The following is a 19,557-nucleotide window of genomic DNA, read 5'->3' on the forward strand; positions in this document are numbered from 1 at the left end:
GAGTTAGGTTATTTATTTGGCTTTTTTCTTGTTTCTTGATGTAAGCCTGTAATGCTATGAACCTTCCCCTTAGCATTGCTTTTACAGTGTCCCATAGGTTTTGGGTTGTTGTGTTTTCATTTTCATTCATTTCTATACATATTCTGATTTCTTTTTTGATTTCTTCCATGATTTGTTGGTTATTCAGAAGCGTGTTATTTAGCCTCCATATGTTTGAATTTTTAACAATTTTTTTCCTGTAATTGAGATCTAATCTTACTGCACTGTGGTCAGAAAAGATGACTGGAATGATTTCAATTTTTTTGAATTTTCCAAGACTAGATTTATGGCCCAGGATGTGATCTATTCTGGAGAAGGTTCCGTGTGCACTTGAGAAAAAGGTGAAGTTGATTGTTTTGGGGTGAAATGTCCTATAGATATCAATTAGGTCTAGCTGGTCCATTGTGTCATTTAAGGTTTGTGTTTCCTTGTTAATTTTCTGTTTAGTTGATCTATCCATAGTTGTGAGTGGGGTATTAAAGTCTCCCACTATTATTGTGTTACTATTAATTTCCTCTTTCATACTCATTAGTGTTTGCCGTACATATTGCGGTGCTCCTATGTTGGGTGCATATATATTTATAATTGTTATATCTTCTTCTTGGATTGAGCCTTTGATCATTATGTAGTGTCCTTCTTTGTCTCTTTTCACATCCTTTATTTTAAAGTCTATTTTATCTGATATGAGTATTGCGACTCCTGCTTTCTTTTGGTCTCAGTTTGCATGAAATATTTTTTTCCAGCCCTTCACTGTTAGTCTGTATGTATCTCTTGTTTTGAGGTGGGTCTCTTGTAGACAGCGTATATAGGGTCTTGTTTTTGTATCCATTCAGCCAATCTTTGTCTTTTGGTTGGGGCATTAAACCCATTTACATTTAGGGTAATTATTGATAGGTGTGGTCCTGTTGCCATTTACTTTGTTGTTTTGGGTTCAGGTTTATACAACCTTTCTGCATTTCCTGTCTAGAGAAGATCCTTTAGCATTTGTTGAAGAGCTGGTTTGGTGGTGCTGAATTCTCTCAGCTTTTGCTTATCTGTAAAGCTTTTGAATTCTCCTTCGTATCTGAATGACATCCTTGCTGGGTACAGTAATCTAGGTTGTAGGTTATTCTCTTTCATTACTTTCAGTACGTCCTGCCATTCCCTTCTGGCCTGGAGGGTTTCTATTGATAGATCAGCTGTTATCCTTATGGGAATCCCTTTGTGTGTTATTTGTTGTTTCTCCCTTGCTGCTTTTAATATTTGTTCTTTGTGTTTGATCTTTGTTAATTTGATTAATATGTGTCTTGGGGTGTTTCGCCTTGGGTTTATCCTGTTTGGGACTCTCTGGGTTTCTTGGACTTGAGTGGCTGTTTCCTTCCCCATTTTAGGGAAGTTTTCAGCTATTATCTCCTCGAGTATTTTCTCATGGCCTTTCTTTTTGTCTTCTTCTTCTGGGACTCCTATGATTTGAATGTTGGGGTGTTTCACATTGTCCCAGAGGTCCCTGAGGTTGTCCTCATTTCTTTTGATCCTGTTTTCTTTTTTTTTTTTTTTTGATCCTGTTTTCTTTTTTCCTCTCTGCCTCATTTATTTCCACCATTTTATCTTCTACCTCACTTATCCTATCTTCTGCCTCCGTTATTCTACTCTTGGTTCCCTCCAAAGTGTTTTTGATCTCATTCATTGCATTATTCATTTTTAATTGACTCTTTTTTATTTCTTTTAGTTCTTTATTAAACATTTCTTGTATCTTTTCAATCTTTGTTTCCAGGCTATTTATCTGTAACTCCATTTTGTTTTCAAGATTTTGGATCATTTTTATTATCATTGTTCTAAATTCTTTTTCAGGTAGATTCCCTATCTCCTTCTCTTTTGTTTGACTTGGTGGCATTTTTCATGTTCCTTTACCTGTTGGGTATTTCTTTGCCTTTTCATCTTGTTTAGATTGCTGTATCTGGAGTGGGCTTTCTGTATTCTGGAGGTCTGTGGTTCCTTTTTATTGTGGAGGATTTACCCAGTGGGTGGGGTTAGACGATTGGCTTGTCAAGGTTTCCTGGTTAGGGAAGCTTGCGTCAGTGTTCTGGTGCGTGGAACTTGATTTCTTCTCTTTGGAGAGCAATGGAGTGCCCAGTAATGAGTTTTGAGATGGGTCTATGTGTTAGGTGTCACCTTGGGCAGCCTGTATGTTGACGTTCAGGGCTATGTTCCTGCGTTGCTGGAGAATTTGCGTGGTATGTCTTGCTCTAAAACTTATTGGCTCTTGGGTGGTGGTTGGTTTCAGTGTAGGTATGGAGGCTTTTGGATGGTCACTTATTACTTAAAGTTCCATGTAGTCAGGAGTTTTCTGGTGTTCTCAGGTTTCAGGCTTAAGTCTCCTGCCTCTGGATTTCAGTTTTATTCTTCCTGTAGTCTCAGGACTTCTCCAACTATACAGCACTGATAAGAAAACTTCTAGGTTAATGGCGAAAAGATTCTCCCCCGTTAGGGACACCCAGAGAGGTTCACAGAGTTATATGAAGAAGAGGAGAGGGAGGAGGGAGATAGAGATGAGCAGGAGGAGAAAAAGGGGGACTCAAGAGGAGAGAGACAGATCTACGCAGCTGTCTGTTCCCAGAGTGTTCTCCATAGCCCAGTCACCTACAAAGATTCACAGAATTGGATTGGGAAGAGAAGGGGAAAGGAGGAAATAGATGTGTTCTGAGGTAGAAAACAGAGAGTCAAGATTGGGAGAGAATAATCTTCGGTTTAAAAATAGGGCTTCTCTTTTTTTTTTTTTTTGTAAGGTTATAGTGTATTGAAAATGAAAATTAAGGAGTAGTAGAGGAGTACTAGAGGACTTTAAAAGAAATAAGAGAAAAAGAAAAATAGAAAATAGAAGAGAAAAAGGAAAGAGAAAAAAAAAGAAGAAAAAAGAAAAAAAAAGAAAGAAAAAAAAAATTTTTTTTTCTCCCTAATTAAAAAAATCGCAAAAATCTATGGAAATGAAAGTTAAGGAGTAATGGGGGAGTAATAGGGAATTTTAAAGGAAAATAAAAGAGAAAAAAGAAAAAAAGAGAAAAAAGTAAAATTATATCTAGGAGTTTCTCTGGAGCTGTTGCGGCCAGTGTGGGTTCGGCTCAGTATCAGATAGCTCCTCGTTCCAGCTTACACTTCTCGATATCTACAGGCCCCTTCCGGTGTAGTCGGTGTTTTCTACAGGGATTTTAATCTGTTGCACCAGTCCCTTCTGAAGCGGTTCCCTTTGTTCATTTGGCTTCTGTTTGCCGGTCTCTTCAGAGCCTCATTTCCGCCCTGACACAGGCGGGCGGAGGTGGACTCTTATTCAGGTAGCTAGTTCTGTTGCTCTGCGGGGAGGGGCTGGCGCCGCGGGGACGGGCTGGCGCCTGACGCTGCTTTCTCCGTCTGCGCTGCTCAGGCTCCCGGCTGCTCCATATGGAGCGCGCCCCGCGCTGCGCGAGGTTCCAGCCCTCGGGTGTTACACAAAAGCGCAGAAGGAAAAGCTGCGCCTGCTCTCTGTGCCTTCCCCGTCAGAGCGGTCCAGGCAGCCAGGGGCTTGGTGGGCGCCCTCTCCCCAGGTGTGGCGCGCCCACTCCCTTCCACGGACCCAGTCTCAGTTTCCGCTGGCGCCAGTCGGGTGCGCGCGCCTTCCGCCCTCTGCGTCCCCAGCCCCAGTCCCCGCCCGCGCCGGTCGGGTGCCTGCGCCCTGTGTCTCGCGGCGACCTTCCCCTCCCCCCTGCCTCCTGCCTCCGGCGGGGCTGGGCCGGTCCGCAGCCTGCGAGCTCTTCTCTGGACTTTCTCGGTCTCTTTGTTCTACAAACGGCCGGCAGTGTGTTCGGCCGGTTAATTTACTCTCTCTCTTTTGGTCTCCCACAGTTCAAGTTGGCACCTCACAGAAGCTCCCTCCGATTGTCCTCAGGGCACTCGGCCCGGACCCTACCCCAAGCAATGCCGCCTAAGACTCCCTTCCCGGGACGGATCTCCGTCCTTAGCTCTTTTGTCTCACTTTTTATCTTTTATATTTTGTCCTACCTCCTTTCGAAGACAATGGGCTGCTTTTCTGGGCGCCTGATGACCTCAGCTAGCGATCAGAAGTTGTTTCACGATGCTTTTCTGGGCGCCTGATGACCTCAGCTAGCGATCAGAAGTTGTTTCGGGAAGTTTGCTCTGCGTTCAGTTATTCTTTTGATGAATTTGTAGGAGAGAAAGTGGTCTCCCCGTCCTACTCCTCCGCCATCTTGGCCCCTCCCCACATTAGCTCCTAGTGTTTAATTCTAAATTTATGTGTGTGTCCGTGCGCACGCCATGTATTGAAGAAAAGCATGGAAAAAAACCCCAGATCTTAGGAAAATAGTATCAAAAGAGCCACCAGTGTTGTTTCATAGTCCTTAGCTAAAAGGATTGCTGATCTTTATTGTAATTGAGTTGCCAGAGAGATTGAAAATGGAACCAATTTCTGGAATGGAAAGATGGGAAGGACTAGGGAATGGCATGGAAAGGGCATGGTTAGAAATGGATTATTTATATGCAATATTTCCGCCTGTGTAATGGGAATTTTACACATCTGTTGTACCTAAGGTCCCCACACTTAGGGTCTTCCTCTCAAGGACTGGGCTTATTAGGTTGAAGAGCCTACACTTCATATCCCTGTCCTGCCAATGATTTGCCTTGAGACTTTTAAAAGGTTACTTGACTTCTCTCAGCCTCCTCTGTCAAGGAGATACTTAAAGTACACAGACTTAGGAATGTGCTTGTCACAGTACCTGGTACCTAGTACACAACAAATGTTATAATCATTTATCAATTAATGTACTACTAGTATATATTGAGAATATTTGACAGATTTTTAAAAGTAAAGCGAAACAAACCTGATGTCAGTCATTTAGTAGTGTTAGCCAGAAAAAGCAATTAAGGTAGTAGGCCCCAAAGGGAGTATCTTTAGGGTCTGATTTCTAAAATGAAAATTGAAAATAGATTTAAAATATGTTTCCTCAGAGAGCTGTAAGAAGTTGGATATAGAAGTTCTTCCTTGATCAGCAGCTTCCTATGACACATCTGTGATTTCCTGGTTCTACCTCATATCCTGTAATCATGGACTTGTTAATGTGACCTTCCAAGCCCCTAACAAATCAACTGGCCAGTCATCTCAGTAAGTACCTTTCTCTTCCACAGTGCATATAGATTTGCTTATCATAAAAATGTTGAAGAAATATTAATAGTGCATACTGCTGCTGCTGCTGCGTCGCTTCAGTCGTGTCCGACTCTGTGCGACCCCATAGACAGCAGCCCACCAGGCTCTGCTGTCCCTGGGATTTTCCAGGCAAGAACACTAGGATATTATTAACAATTGATGATTTCTATTTAATAATAATTTGCCATTAATATTGTTGGGGAATTTTCCTTCTACTTACCAAGATTTGCATTAATCTAGGTCTTTACAGCCAATGTTTCACTGAATAATCTAGATAGTCATTGATGCTTGTATGTTAGTGCTAAAAATATAAAAGATCGCTTTTTCCCAAGCACTTCAATTGTTTTCTTGATTAAAAAATTATTTTTTTGTTTTAGTACTCTTAAAATAACCACAAGTAATATTTTCAGTGCAAGATTTTCATTGACTTTTTGAAGTTTTATAAATATCTAATTTTTTATACATTTTTACATATTCTAATTTTTGACATTGTTTTTCAGTGTGTGGTAAACATCCCAGAGGTATAAGTTAAATGACTTTTATTGATACATATATGTGTATTTTATGATATGATTTATATGATACACATATGTGTATTTTAAAATTTTTATTTGTTATTCATTTTTTTAGGTGATTTCCAAATGATTCATCCTTGAAAAAGTTTTCTTTTTCACTAAATCTGAATAAAAAGTGATTTTAAAAAAAGAGAAATATTAAATGATCTGTATACCGTCACCCTGCTTATTTAACTTACATGCAGAGTGAAAGTGAAGTGAAGTCGCTCAGTCGTGTCCGACTCTTTGTGACCCCACGGACTGTAGCCTACCAGGCTCCTCCCTCCATGGGATTCTCCAGGCAAGAGTACTGGAGTGGGTTGCCATTGCCTTCTCCAGGGGATCTTCCAAACTCAGGATCGAACCCAGGTCTCCCGCATTCCAGGCAGAAGCTTTAACCTCCGAGCCACCAGGGAAGCCCATTAAATGATAATAGTGCTTAATTATATGTGCGTAGCAATAATAAAGTAAGTAGTATGTGAAGGATGATATTTTGGAATCACTGAAGTTTTATGTATAGTAAATGACAAATATGAAAGTTACTGTGGTTGTATTTATCCTGAACCTTCGCTGCTCGTGTCTCTGTTCTGGGGGAAGAGAGAAGCAAGGCAGCCTCTAGTGGCTACAGTGCGTATTACACATACCGTTGAAAGGATAATCCTAGGTTATTTAATAGCCCTGACGAAGTGCCCAGGACTGGGCTGAGTACTGGAGAAAGCCTGTCTTGCTGTCCTGGAATCAGCATGAAGTTATAGAGGCAGACATTACTACAAATAGTCAGAGTCATAGCTCTGTAGTTATAAACTAAAGTAAAGGGTTGAGCTTCTGATTTGGACTGAGTAGTCCAGGCGGAAGTGATGCTCGAAAGTGCCGGGGAGGGACCGACTAAGATCCCACTGTTACTATATGAGAGAGCTAGATTTTTTTTTTTTTTTTTTTTTTTTTGAGAGAGCTAGATTTTTGTGTTAACTATTACAGCTTCAGTGTCAAGGTTCTCAAATAAAATGTTTGTTTTACTACTTCAGTAAGCTTTAGGGTAGTGGAAAATTTGTGTTATCCTTTAACACAGACACTTTGATACTTTTTACAGAAAAGTTGTGTGACAACAGTGGGGAAAAGGAAGAACATAAGAGCAGGGAGTTATTTGTAAATGCAAAAGAAAGTGAGAAATGATAGAGATATTTCCTTATTAGTGAACATGATAAGGAGAGTACTCAGGTTACCATGGTAGGAGTATTTAAGTCAATGGGAGCTTCTCTACATCTAGGTAGATACCATATGTACTTTAGTTGTAAATAGAGCTTAAGATCTTACTGAAATGAATTAAAATGAGTTGAAAAATGAGTTACTTTGCGTAACTAAATATGATACCTGATAGAAGAGTTCTGAGCTAGAGAATAGAAGAAAGAATAAGTGAACAGAATATTATGGACAGTTTTGTAATAATTTGACAATTTGGATGAAATGGACAAATGGACAAAAGATACAACTACCAGAACTTACTCAGCAAGTAGTAAATAATCTTAGTATCTCTCTGCATATGAAGAAATTGAATTTATAGTTAAAAACTTTCCAACAAAGGAAACTCTGAGCCATTGATATCCTGTTACACAATAAAGGAAGAAATAGTACTAATTCTACACAAACTCTTCCAAAACATGAAAGGTAATAACACTTCCCAATGCATTGTCTGACACCAAAACCAGAGAAAGACATTACAAAAAAAAAATTATAGTCTAATATCACTAATAAATATTAATTTAAAATGCTAAATATTTTAGCAAATAAAATCCAAGAATATATAGGAAGGATAATACTTAATGATTAAGTTCAGTTTATTCTGGAAACCCTAGCTTGGTTTAACATTTGAAACTCCATCATTGTAGTTCACCACATTAGGAGACACCACATTAGGAGACCCCACACCAGGAGGCCCCATGCCAGGAGAGACCCCACATCAGGAGAGACCCCGCAGCAGGAGAGACCCCACACCAGGAGAGACCAAAAGAGAAAAACCAGATGGTCTTGGTCCTCTCACGGGAGAGGATCTCACATGATCCTCCCCTCTGACTTTTGCTTTTGTCAAAAGCACTTGACAAAATCTGGCATTTTTCATTCACAACTTTAGAACTGCATATTGAGACTAAAAGAGAACTTCTTTAATGCAACAAAAGGAATCTATGAAAAAAAAACCTGAAAAACTGACAACTTTCACCATAAGACTGGAAACACGGCAGGGATTTCTGTTGTTTCCACACCTATTCAACATTACACTAGAAGTCCTGAACAGTACAAGCATGAGACATAAATAAAAAGTATATAGACTGATAAGGATGAAGTCCTTTATTCACAGGTGACATAATTTTTCTCCTTGGAAAATCAAAAGGCATCTACGTAAAAACTACTATAACAGTTTTTCAGTGTTGCAGAATACAAGGTGAATATATAAAAATCAGCGGTAATTTAAAAACTAAGGAGGGGAAACTGAAATAAATACCATTTACAATAACATAAAAAAGTGAAATATATAGGGATGAACCACAGGGGCATGAGGAAACATTTGAGGGTTATGAGTATGTTCACTCTCCTGTTATTATTATACACTTTAAATATGTACACAGCTTATGACAGGCCAGTTATGCCTCAATAAAGCAATAAAAATGCTGTCAAGAACATTACTGGGACACTTCAAAAAGTTGGAGTATAAATGGTAGATTAGGTAAAATACTGACGTTGAGTTTACTGATGTTGGTAACCACTGTAGGTACATAGGGGAGTATCATTATTATCAGAAAGTAAACACTGAAGTATACACCCGCCTCCCCCCACCCCCCACCCCCCACACACACACTCACACACAAGAGGGGTAAGTTAAAGAGATGAGGCAAGGACCAGAGAAAAATGATAATGTTAAAGATATATAGCTAAGGGGTGTATGGATGTTTGTACCATTATTGCAACTTTTCTCTGAACTTGAAATTGTTTTAAAATAAAAATATTAAAAGTCTGTACTAAAGAAAGTATTGTCATCTACAAAAATTCCCTGGGTGGAACACAAAATACAATCGCCAACAGAAAAGTTAATTCACTGAACTTTAAGAATTTATAAGCACTGCTCTTTGAAAAACACAGTTAAAAAAATGAAAAGGGGATAAAAGAGGATTAAAAAATGTCCATTACATGCATGTAAAGTAGCTCAATATTATTGATCACCAGAGAAATGTAAATTAAAACCACAATAAGTTAACAGACTGGACAAAATCAAACAGATAGCAATACCAAGTTTTGGCCAATGTAATGGTTATGTTGTTGAGGATATACTGCTCAGTGAAACAAGTCAGTCACAGGAGGACAGATGTGCACATTTCTCCTTGTCGGAGATAATCCAGAAGATAATCCACCCAATGATGGGCTTGGGGTGTGTTGAGGGAAGAAAGTGGTGGTTCAATGGCTGTAAAATCTCGCTTATGCAAAGTGAATAAGTTGTCGAGATCTGATGTATAACAGTGCCTGTAGTTTGAAATACTGTATTTTACACGTAAAACTTTAAGAGGGTAGATCTTATGTTAAGAACTCTCTCTCTCTCTTTTTTTTAAGTCGCTCAGTCGTGTCCGACTCTTTGTGACCCCGTGGACTAGAGCCCGCCAGGCTCCTCTGTCCATAGAATTCTCCAGGCCAGAATACTAGAGTATGTTGCAGTTCCACATCTCCAGGGGATCTTCCCAACCCAGGGACCGAACCCAGGTCTCCCGCATTACCAGCGAATTCTTTACCGTTTGGGCCTCTAGGGAAGCCCTCTTAGCACAACTTGAAAACTTGAAAGCCATGTAGATGAGGCAAGTAGCCGCAGAACAAAGAAGCTCATTGAAAGATGGAGGAAATAAAAAGTGTCCACCAAATGAAGAAGTTTTTTGAGACTGAAAAATGAGGCAGGCAGCTCTAGTCATCAAATAAGTTGAAAACATACTTGTTTGCACTAAGGCTTACCCAGATTTAGTTTTGCCCCCTCTTTCCAGTTTCTCTTGGAGATAGATTAGTTCCTCTGGATATGCCGCTGTACATTACTTCGGGATTGCTCGTGCACTTCGTGTTCTTCGCCTCCATCTTCAACATGTGTTTCACCTCTCCTTTGGTTCATGGGATGACGCCTCAGTTTACACCCCTGCCTCCCCCAGCAAAACAATTAGTGCTGTTTGTCGCTGATGGCCTGCGAGCACATAAACTTTATGGATTAGATGAAGATGGAAATTCTAGGGCACCATTTGTTAGGTAAGCATGTCAACTGGTACAAAGACATCTCTGGAAATTGTTACACTGATACTGTTTATCTCACATTGGGTAGAGGGGTGATGATGAAAAAGAGAGTAGGGCACATATGCCTCTGTCCTTGTCATAGAAATTAGCAAATGTGTTTCCTTCTACAGTTACTTCTGTTATTGTGGAAGTTGATACCAGGTAGTCGAAATGCATGACCTTAGCTGCTTGGCCTCACTTGTCCTGATTTCTGAATCCTGGCTTACAACTCAGTATATTATCTTTTTTTCTTTTTTGTAAACTAAGACTGTTCAATTTTTAAGTAATGACAAGCATAAATTTCAGTGAATTGCCAATTACAAAGGTATTTAGCTAAAAAATATAAATTTCAATTCAAAATATGTTTTCTATAAAATAAAGCCTTCCAAATTTATATCACTATGTAATATGATAATTTTGGATTCTGTTAAGTGGCTTTGAAAAGAAATATTTTTTGGACCTGTGGGGTTCTTGCAATCAACTATTCTTTTTTTTTCATTCATAGCAAGCCCCTCAAAAGCCCTTCCTAATGCTACTGTGGAGAGATTAAAACTCAAATTCAAGGGAAGTTTATCTAAAATTGTCTATCTTTCCCCTGTCCCTACCTGTCATCATTGCTTCCTATCCCTCTACCCTATTTTGATTTTCTTTATGGTACTACTTAGCATGTACAACTTCCACTAAGGCAGGGACTTTGTTTTATACACTACATTATCTCTGGTTCCTAAAACATAGTAGGCAGTTAATAAATATTTGTTGACTGCTAGAAGAATGAATGAACCTGAAGTCTATGTCAGATTTCCAGGAATAAATTTATGGTGCATCAAAGAAATGCATAATATATTAAAGGATACAAAGAAACAAGCAACTCAGGGCAATAGGAAAATACGAGTAGGAAAATAAGGTTGTCAGGGTTAGGTTCAGTACACAAAAATATGTAACATAAATTTCTATGACTAGTTTAAAAATTGGGGTGATATATTTGGTTGAGTTTCTTAGTCGTCATAGAGAGGAGAGAAATGTAATTCATTGCAAAGTTAATGACATTAAAATATTCTGGTTGTTAAAGCAAAGATGAGCTTCTCTGACCGCGCCTGTCTCTCCCTGCGGTGTTGTGTGGAGGGCCAAGGGCTCCCCGGTGATGCGCCATGTGTTGTCTGCCATTCTAGCTGCTTCTGAAGCCTTTTTTGGTAGGTTTTCTTTGTTTCTCACTTCATTTTTTTAAAAATACGATCTGATCAAAATGTTTCTCAAGAGAGGTATCCACATTGCTTTATACCTCCCTGTTTTTGCTTGAGTTCAGTTTCCATTATAGAACTGAAGAAGTTAAAAAATATTTCTCTCTTAACATGTGGTGTAATGGTTTTTCAAGCCTTTTACTTTTTATGTATGTATTTTACCAAAGTCTGTTTGGTTATAAGTCGAAAATAAAAGTATCTAAATCATCACTTTTAGGTACTTCTCTCCAGAACATTTTGAGAGTTGAGAGTTCAGCTTGAAAACTGTTACAAGTGAATTCGTGTTTCATAACTTGTTGCTCCGCTGGCCTTTCACCGGCCATGGCATTACTGTTACTTTTGCATTTTTCTCCACATTTTGCAAATCACCCTTAGACAGCTTAAAGAATGGTGATACATTTTATCAAAAGAAACTTTTGACTTGTTTTAATCTCAAATTTAGAAAGATAATTTAACTCCTATTTGAGAGTATAGCTGGTTCGTCTCAATTTTTTTATTTTGAAAAACTTTTAACTAGAGAAATGTTAAAAGGATTATATCATGAATATTCATCTGTATATCCTTAATCTAGATATGACCATTTTAAACATTTTTCATATTTGCATTCTCTGTCCCAACACACACATACACACATATACACACTTAAACTTTAATTATTTTTTCCTGATAATTTGAAAGCAAAATATTTTAACACGTTACCCCTAAACACTTTAGTGTGTATCTCCTAAGAACAAGGACTTCAACATGATCACAACACCATCATCACACCTAATAAAATTTAACATTGACAAAGTAATACTTTGTGTATCAGTGATTTCTTATATAACACAACGTTTCAATACTTTGTGACTTAGAGCTGTAGCGTGTATTTTGTTTTGTGATTCTGTGCAGTGGTTGGGTGGTTCCTTGTCTAAGAAAGTTCCTTGGGCTTTCTTATGCCACGGAATCAGTCTGGTGGGAGGAACTGGACTGAGCCCAGCTGGGATCAGAAAGATTCCTTCTTAAATTTTGACTCTTTCTTTTGATTGGATTTCTTCTGTGGTGATCTTGTTTTTCTAAAGCCTTAACAGAGCATGTGGTCATAGTGTGTGCTGACTCCTCGTCTGTGATACCTTTCAGGAATGTCGTAATGAACGAAGGCAGCTGGGGCATCTCTCACACGTGTGTGCCGACCGAGTCTCGGCCCGGGCCGTGGCCATGATTGCAGGGTTTTATGAAGATGTCAGCGCAGTTGCCAAAGGTACTGTCTCTTTAGATGATTTTATCACATGAAGAGATTGATTGCATAAATATTGCTTCTTTAATACTGAATCATGACACAAAGCAAAGTACATTTTGAGATCCTTTTGACAAGTCATTTAGCTTGCCTAAGTCACTTAAACACGCACTGGGACTGACTCAAGAATAAAACTTCAATCTTGTATCATGGTGTCCTGTTGATAGAATATGATTGGATGGATCTCTGGTTTTCCTAGATGTTAACTCTCAAAAGTTCAAAAGTGATTCTGTATTTTAGTAAGAAGTCAATTAACTGTTGTAAGCTTTTTTAAAAAAAAAATTTGTAATATAATACAGATAACAAAATCTGTTGTAAGTTTTGCATTTGTTCTGCAGTTGATCCTCTTTGTTATCATTTGAAAAATGCTTCTTCAGGAGCCATACCAATACTTCACCATCTAAATGTTACTATTGTCATTGTTTGTTTTTTTTTTCCTCAATTACCTGAAGGCTGGAAGGAAAATCCTGCAGAATTTGATTCTCTTCTTTTTTTTTTTTTTTTTTTTCAGTTTTTTTTTTTTTAATTTTTTTATTAGTTGGAGGCGAATTGCTTCACAACATTTCAGTGGGTTTTGTCATACATTGATATGAATCAGCCATAGATTTACACTTATTCCCCATCCCGATCCCCCCTCCCACCTCCCTCTCCACCCGATTCCTCTGGGTCTTCCCAGTGCACCAGGCTGGAGCACTTGTCTCGTGCATCCCACCTGGGCTGGTGATCTGTTTCACCATAGATAGTATACATGCTGTTCTTTTGAAACATCCCACCCTCACCTTCTCCCACAGAGTTCAAAAGTCTGTTCTGTATTTCTGTGTCTCTTTTTCTGTTTTGCATATAGGGTTATCGTTACCATCTTTCTAAATTCCATATATATGTGTTAGTATGCTGTAATGTTCTTTATCTTTCTGGCTTACTTCACTCTGTATAAGGGGCTCCAGTTTCATCCATCTCATTAGGACTGGTTCAAATGAATTCTTTTTGACGGCTGAGTAAAATTCCATGGTGTATATGTACCACAGCTTCCTTATCCATTCATCTGCTGATGGGCATCTAGGTTGCTTCCATGTCCTGGCTATTATAAACAGTGCTGCGATGAACATTGGGGTGCATGTGTCTCTTTCAGATCTGGTTTCCTCAGTGTGTATGCCCAGAAGTGGTATTCCTGGGTCATATGGCAGTTCTATTTCCAGTTTTTTAAGGAATCTCCCCACTGTTTTCCATAGTGGCTGTACTAGTTTGCATTCCCACCAACAGTGTAAGAGGGTTCCCTTTTCTCCACAGCCTCTCCAGCATTTATTGCTTGTAGACTTTTGGATAGCAGCCATCCTGACTGGTGTGTAATGGTACCTCATTGTGGTTTTGATTTGCATTTCTCTAATAATGAGTGATGTTGAGCACCTTTTCATGTGTTTGTTAGCCATCTGTAAGTCTTCTTTGGAGAAATGTCTGTTTAGTTCTCTGGCCCATTTTTTGATTGGGTCATTTATTTTTCTGGAATTGAGCTGCAGGAGTTGCTTGTATATTTTTGAGATTAATCCTTTGTCTGTTTCTTCATTTGCTATTATTTTCTCCCAATCTGACGGCTGTCTTTTCACCTTACTTATAGTTTCTTTTGTAGTGCAAAAGCTTTTAAGTTTCATTAGATCCCATTTGTTTAGTTTTTCTTTTATTTCCAATATTCTGGGAGGTGGGTCATAGAGGATCTTGCTGTGATTTATGTCGGAGAGTGTTTTGCCTATGTTCTCCTCTAGGAGTTTTATAGTTTCTGGTCTTACATTTAGATCTTTAATCCATTTTGAGTTTATTTTTGTGTATGGTGTTAGAAAGTGTTCTAGTTTCATTCTTTTGCAAGTGGTTGACCAGTTTTCCCAGCACCACTTGTTAAAGAGGTTGTCTTTTTTCCATTGTATATCCTTGCCTCCTTTGTCAAAGATAAGGTGTCCATAGGTTCGTGGATTTATCTCTGGGCTTTCTATTCTGTTCCATTGGTCTATATTTCTGTCTTTGTGCCAGTACCACACTGTCTTGATGACTGTGGCTTTGTAGTAGAGTCTGAAGTCAGGCAGGTTGATTCCTCCAGTTCCATTCTTCTTTTTCAAGATTAGTTTGGCTATTCGAGGTTTTTTGTATTTCCATACAAATTGTGAAATTCTTTGGTCTAGTTCTGTGAAAAATACCGTTGGTAGCTTGATAGGGATTGCATTGAATCTATAGATTGCTTTGGGTAGAATAGCCATTTTGACAATATTGATTCTTCCAATCCATGAACACGGTATGTTTCTCCATCTGTTTGTGTCCTCTTTGATTTCTTTCATCAGTGTTTTATAGTTTTCTATGTATAGGTCTTTTGTTTCTTTAGGTAGATATACTCCTAAGTATTTTATTCTTTTTGTTGCAATGGTGAATGGTATTGTTTCCTTAATTTCTCTTTCTGTTTTTTCATTGTTAGTATATAGGAATGCAAGGGATTTCTGTGTGTTAATTTTATATCCTGCAACTTTACTATATTCATTGATTAGTTCTAGTAATTTTCTGGTAGAGTCTTTAGGGTTTTCTATATAGAGGATCATGTCATCTGCAAACAGTGAGAGTTTCACTTCTTCTTTTCCTATCTGGATTCCTTTTACTTCTTTTTCTGCTCTGATTGCTGTGGCCAGAACTTCCAACACTATGTTGAACAGTAGTGGTGAGAGTGGGCACCCTTGTCTTGTTCCTGATTTCAGGGGAAATGCTTTCAATTTTTCACCATTGAGGGTGATGCTTGCTGTGGGTTTGTCATATATAGCTTTTATTATGTTGAGGTATGTTCCTTCTATTCCTGCTTTTTGGAGAGTTTTAATCATAAATGAGTGTTGAATTTTGTCAAAGGCTTTCTCTGCATCTATTGAGATAATCATATGGTTTTTATCTTTCAATTTGTTAATGTGGTGTATTACATTGATTGATTTGCGGATATTGAAGAATCCTTGCATTCCTGGGATAAAGCCCACTTGGTCGTGGTGTATGATTTTTTTAATATGTTGTTGGATTCTGTTTGCTAGAATTTTTTTAAGGATTTTTGCATCTATGTTCATCAGTGATATTGGCCTGTAGTTTTCTTTTTTTGTGGCATCTTTGTCAGGTTTTGGAATTAGGGTGATGGTGGCCTCATAGAATGAGTTTGGAAGTTTACCTTCTTCTGCAATTTTCTGGAAGAGTTTGAGTAAGGTAGGTGTTAGCTCTTCTCTAAATTTTTGGTAGAATTCAGCTGTGAAGCCATCTGGTCCTGGGCTTTTGTTTGCTGGAAGATTTTTGATTACAGTTTCGATTTCCTTGCCTGTGATGGGTCTGTTAAGATCTTCTATTTCTTCCTGGTTCAGTTTTGGAAAGTTATACTTTTCTAAGAATTTGTCCATTTCATCCAAGTTGTCCATTTTATTGGCATAGAGCTGCTGGTAGTAGTCTCTTATGATCCTTTGTATTTCCGTGTTGTCTGTTGTGATCTCTCCATTTTCATTTCTAATTTTGTTAATTTGGTTCTTCTCTCTTTGTTTCTTAATGAGTCTTGCTAATGGTTTGTCAATTTTGTTTATTTTTTCAAAAAACCAGCTTTTAGCTTTGTTGATTTTTGCTATGGTCTCTTTAGTTTCTATTGCATTTATTTCTGCCCTAATTTTTAAGATTTCTTTCCTTCTGCTAACCCTGGGGTTCTTCATTTCTTCCTTCTCTAATTGCTTTAGGTGTAGAGTTAGGTTATTTATTTGGCTTTTTTCTTGTTTCTTGATGTAAGCCTGTAATGCTATGAACCTTCCCCTTAGCACTGCTTTTACAGTGTCCCATAGGTTTTGGGTTGTTGTGTTTTCATTTTCATTCATTTCTATACATATTTTGATTTCTTTTTTGATTGCTTCTATGATTTGTTGGTTATTCAGAAGCGTGTTATTTAGCCTCCATGTGTTTGAATTTTTAACAATTTTTTTCCTGTAATTGAGATCTAATCTTACTGCACTGTGGTCAGAAAAGATGACTGGAATGATTTCAATTTTTTTGAATTTTCCAAGACTAGATTTATGGCCCAGGATGTGATCTATTCTGGAGAAGGTTCCGTGTGCACTTGAGAAAAAGGTGAAGTTGCTTGTTTTGGGGTGAAATGTCCTATAGATATCAATTAGGTCTAGCTGGTCCATTGTGTCATTTAAAGTTTGTGTTTCCTTGTTAATTTTCTGTTTAGTTGATCTATCCATAGTTGTGAGTGGGGTATTAAAGTCTCCCACTATTATTGTGTTACTATTAATTTCCTCTTTCATACTCGTTAGTGTTTGCCGTACATATTGCGGTGCTCCTATGTTGGGTGCATATATATTTATAATTGTTATATCTTCTTCTTGGATTGATCCTTTGATCATTATGTAGTGTCCTTCTTTGTCTCTTTTCACAGCTTTTATTTGAAAGTCTATTTTATCTGATATGAGTATTGCGACTCCTGCTTTCTTTTGGTCTCCATTTGCATGAAATATTTTTTTCCAGCCCTTCACTTTTAGTCTGTATGTATCTCTTGTTTTGAGGTGGGTCTCTTGTAGACAGCATATATGGGGGTCTTGTTTTTGTATCCATTCAGCCAATCTTTGTCTTTTGGTTGGGGCATTCAACCCATTTACATTTAGGGTAATTATTGATAGGTGTGGTCCCGTTGCCATTTACTTTGTTGTTTTGGGTTCACGTTTATACAACCTTTCTGCATTTCCTGTCTAGAGAAGATCCTTTAGCATTTGTTGAAGAGCTGGTTTGGTGGTGCTGAATTCTCTCAGCTTTTGCTTATCTGTAAAGCTTTTGAGTTCTCCTTCATATCTGAATGAGATCCTTGCTGGATACAGTAATCTAGGTTGTAGGTTATTCTCTTTCATTACTTTCAGGACGTCCTGCCATTCCCTTCTGGCCTGGAGGGTTTCTATTGCTAGATCAGCTGTTATCCTTATGGGAATCCCTTTGTGTGTTATTTGTTGTTTCTCCCTTGCTGCTTTTAATATTTGTTCTTTGTGTTTGATCTTTGTCAGTTTGATTAATATGTGTCTTGGGGTGTTTCGCCTTGGGTTTATCCTGTTTGGGACTCTCTGGGTTTCTTGGACTTGGGTGGCTGTTTCCTTCCCCATTTTAGGGAAGTTTTCAGCTATTATCTCCTCGAGTATTTTCTCATGGCCTTTCTTTTTGTCTTCTTCTTCTGGGACTCCTATGATTCGAATGTTGGGGCGTTTCACAGTGTCCCAGAGGTCCCTGAGGTTGTCCTCATTTCTTTTGATCCTTTTTTCTTTTTTCCTCTCTGCTTCATTTATTTCCACCATTTTATCTTCTACCTCACTTATCCTATCTTCTGCCTCCGTTATTCTACTCTTGGTTCCCTCCAAAGTGTTTTTGATCTCATTCATTGCATTGTTCATTTTTAATTGACTCTTTTTTATTTCTTCTAGGTCTTTATTAAACAATTCTTGTATCTTTTCAATCTTTGTCTCCAGGCTATTTATCTGTAACTCCATTTTGTTTTCAAGATTTTGGATCATTTTTATTATCATTATTCTAAATTCTTTTTCAGGTAGATTCCCTATCTCCTCCTCTTTTGTTTGACTTGGTGGGCATTTTTCATGTTCCTTTACCTGTTGGGTATTTCTTTGCCTTTTCATCTTGTTTAGATTGCTGTGTCTGGAGTGGACTTTCTGTATTCTGGAGGTCTGTGGTTCCTTTTTATTGTGGAGGATTTACCCAGTGGGTGGGGTTAGACGATTGGCTTGTCAAGGTTTCCCGGTTAGGGAAGCTTGCGTCAGTGTACTGGTGCGTGGAACTTGATTTCTTCTTTATGGAGAGCAATGGAGTGCCCAGTAATGAGTTTTGAGATGGGTCTATGTGTTAGGTGTCACCTTGGGCAGCCTGTATGTTGACATTCGGGGCTATGTTCCTGTGTTGCTGGAGAATTTGCGTGGTATATCTTGCTCTAAGACTTACTGGCTCTTGGGTGGTGGTTGGTTTCAGTGTAGGTATGGAGGCTTTTGGACGGTCACTTATTGCTTAAAGTTCCATGTAGTCAGGAGTTTTCTGGTGTTCTCAGGTTTTGGGCTTAAGTTTCCTGCCTCTGGATTTCAGTTTTATTCTTCCTGTAGTCTCAGGACTTCTCCAACTCTACAGCACTGATAATAAAACTTCTAGGTTAATGGCGAAAAGATTCTCCCCTGTTAGGGACACCCAGAGAGGTTCACAGAGTTACATGAACAGGAGAAAAGGGAGGAGGGAGAAAAGGGAGGAGGGAGATAGAGATGAGCAGGAGGAGAAAAAGGGGGACTCAAGAGGAGAGAGACAGATCTACGCAGCTGTCTGTTCCCAGAGTGTTCTCCGTATCTCAGACACCTACAAGGATTCACAGAATTGGATTGGGAAGAGAAGGGGAAAGGAGGAAATAGAGGTGTTCTGAGGTAGAAAACAGAGAGTCAAGATTGGGAGAGAATAATCTTCGGTTTAAAGATAGGGCTTCTTTTTTTTTTTTGGTAAGGTTATAGTGTAGTGAAAATGAAAATGAAGAGTAGTAGAGGAGTACTAGAGGACTTTAAAAGAAATAAGAGAAAAAGAAAAATAGAAAATAAAAGAGAAAACGGAAAGGAAAAAAAAGAAGAAAAAAGAAAAAAAAGAAAAAGAAAAAAAAAAAAAGAAAGAAAAAAAAAAAATTTTTTTTTCCCCTAATTAAAAAAATCGTAAAAATCTATGTAAATGAAAGTTAAGGAGTAATGGGGGAGTAATAGGGAATTTTAAAGGAAAATAAAAGAGAAAAAATAAAAAAGAAAAAATATAAAAAGAAAAAAAAATTTTTTTTTTTTTTTCCTTACTTAGAAAAAAAAAAGTAAAAATATATCTAGGAGTTTCTCTGGAGCTGTTGCGGCCAGTGTGGGTTCGGCTCAGTTTCAGATAGCTCCTCGTTCCAGCTTACACTTCTCGATATCTACAGGGCCCTTCCGGTGAAGT

At 38.3% G+C, this 19,557-nt stretch overlaps 1 long non-coding RNA gene across 16 annotated transcripts in view; it reads left to right on the top strand.

The window, feature by feature from the left end:
• The window catches only part of LOC122709549, a 95,141-nt gene that overhangs the window by 2,366 nt on the left and 73,218 nt on the right, over positions 1 to 19,557 (top strand). For 15 of the 16 annotated variants that reach the window (XR_006345557.1, XR_006345553.1, XR_006345563.1 and 12 more), the window contains exons 2-3: positions 5,014 to 5,167; positions 12,414 to 12,534. This is a non-coding gene — a long non-coding RNA (uncharacterized LOC122709549). Of the gene's footprint in view, positions 1 to 5,013; positions 5,168 to 9,779; positions 10,033 to 11,125; positions 11,247 to 12,413; positions 12,535 to 19,557 lie in introns of all 16 variants that reach the window. The other variant, XR_006345558.1, reaches the window with a different exon arrangement.

Source organism: Cervus elaphus, chromosome 15, assembly GCF_910594005.1.
Source record: "Cervus elaphus chromosome 15, mCerEla1.1, whole genome shotgun sequence".
Lineage (NCBI taxonomy): Eukaryota > Metazoa > Chordata > Mammalia > Artiodactyla > Cervidae > Cervus > Cervus elaphus.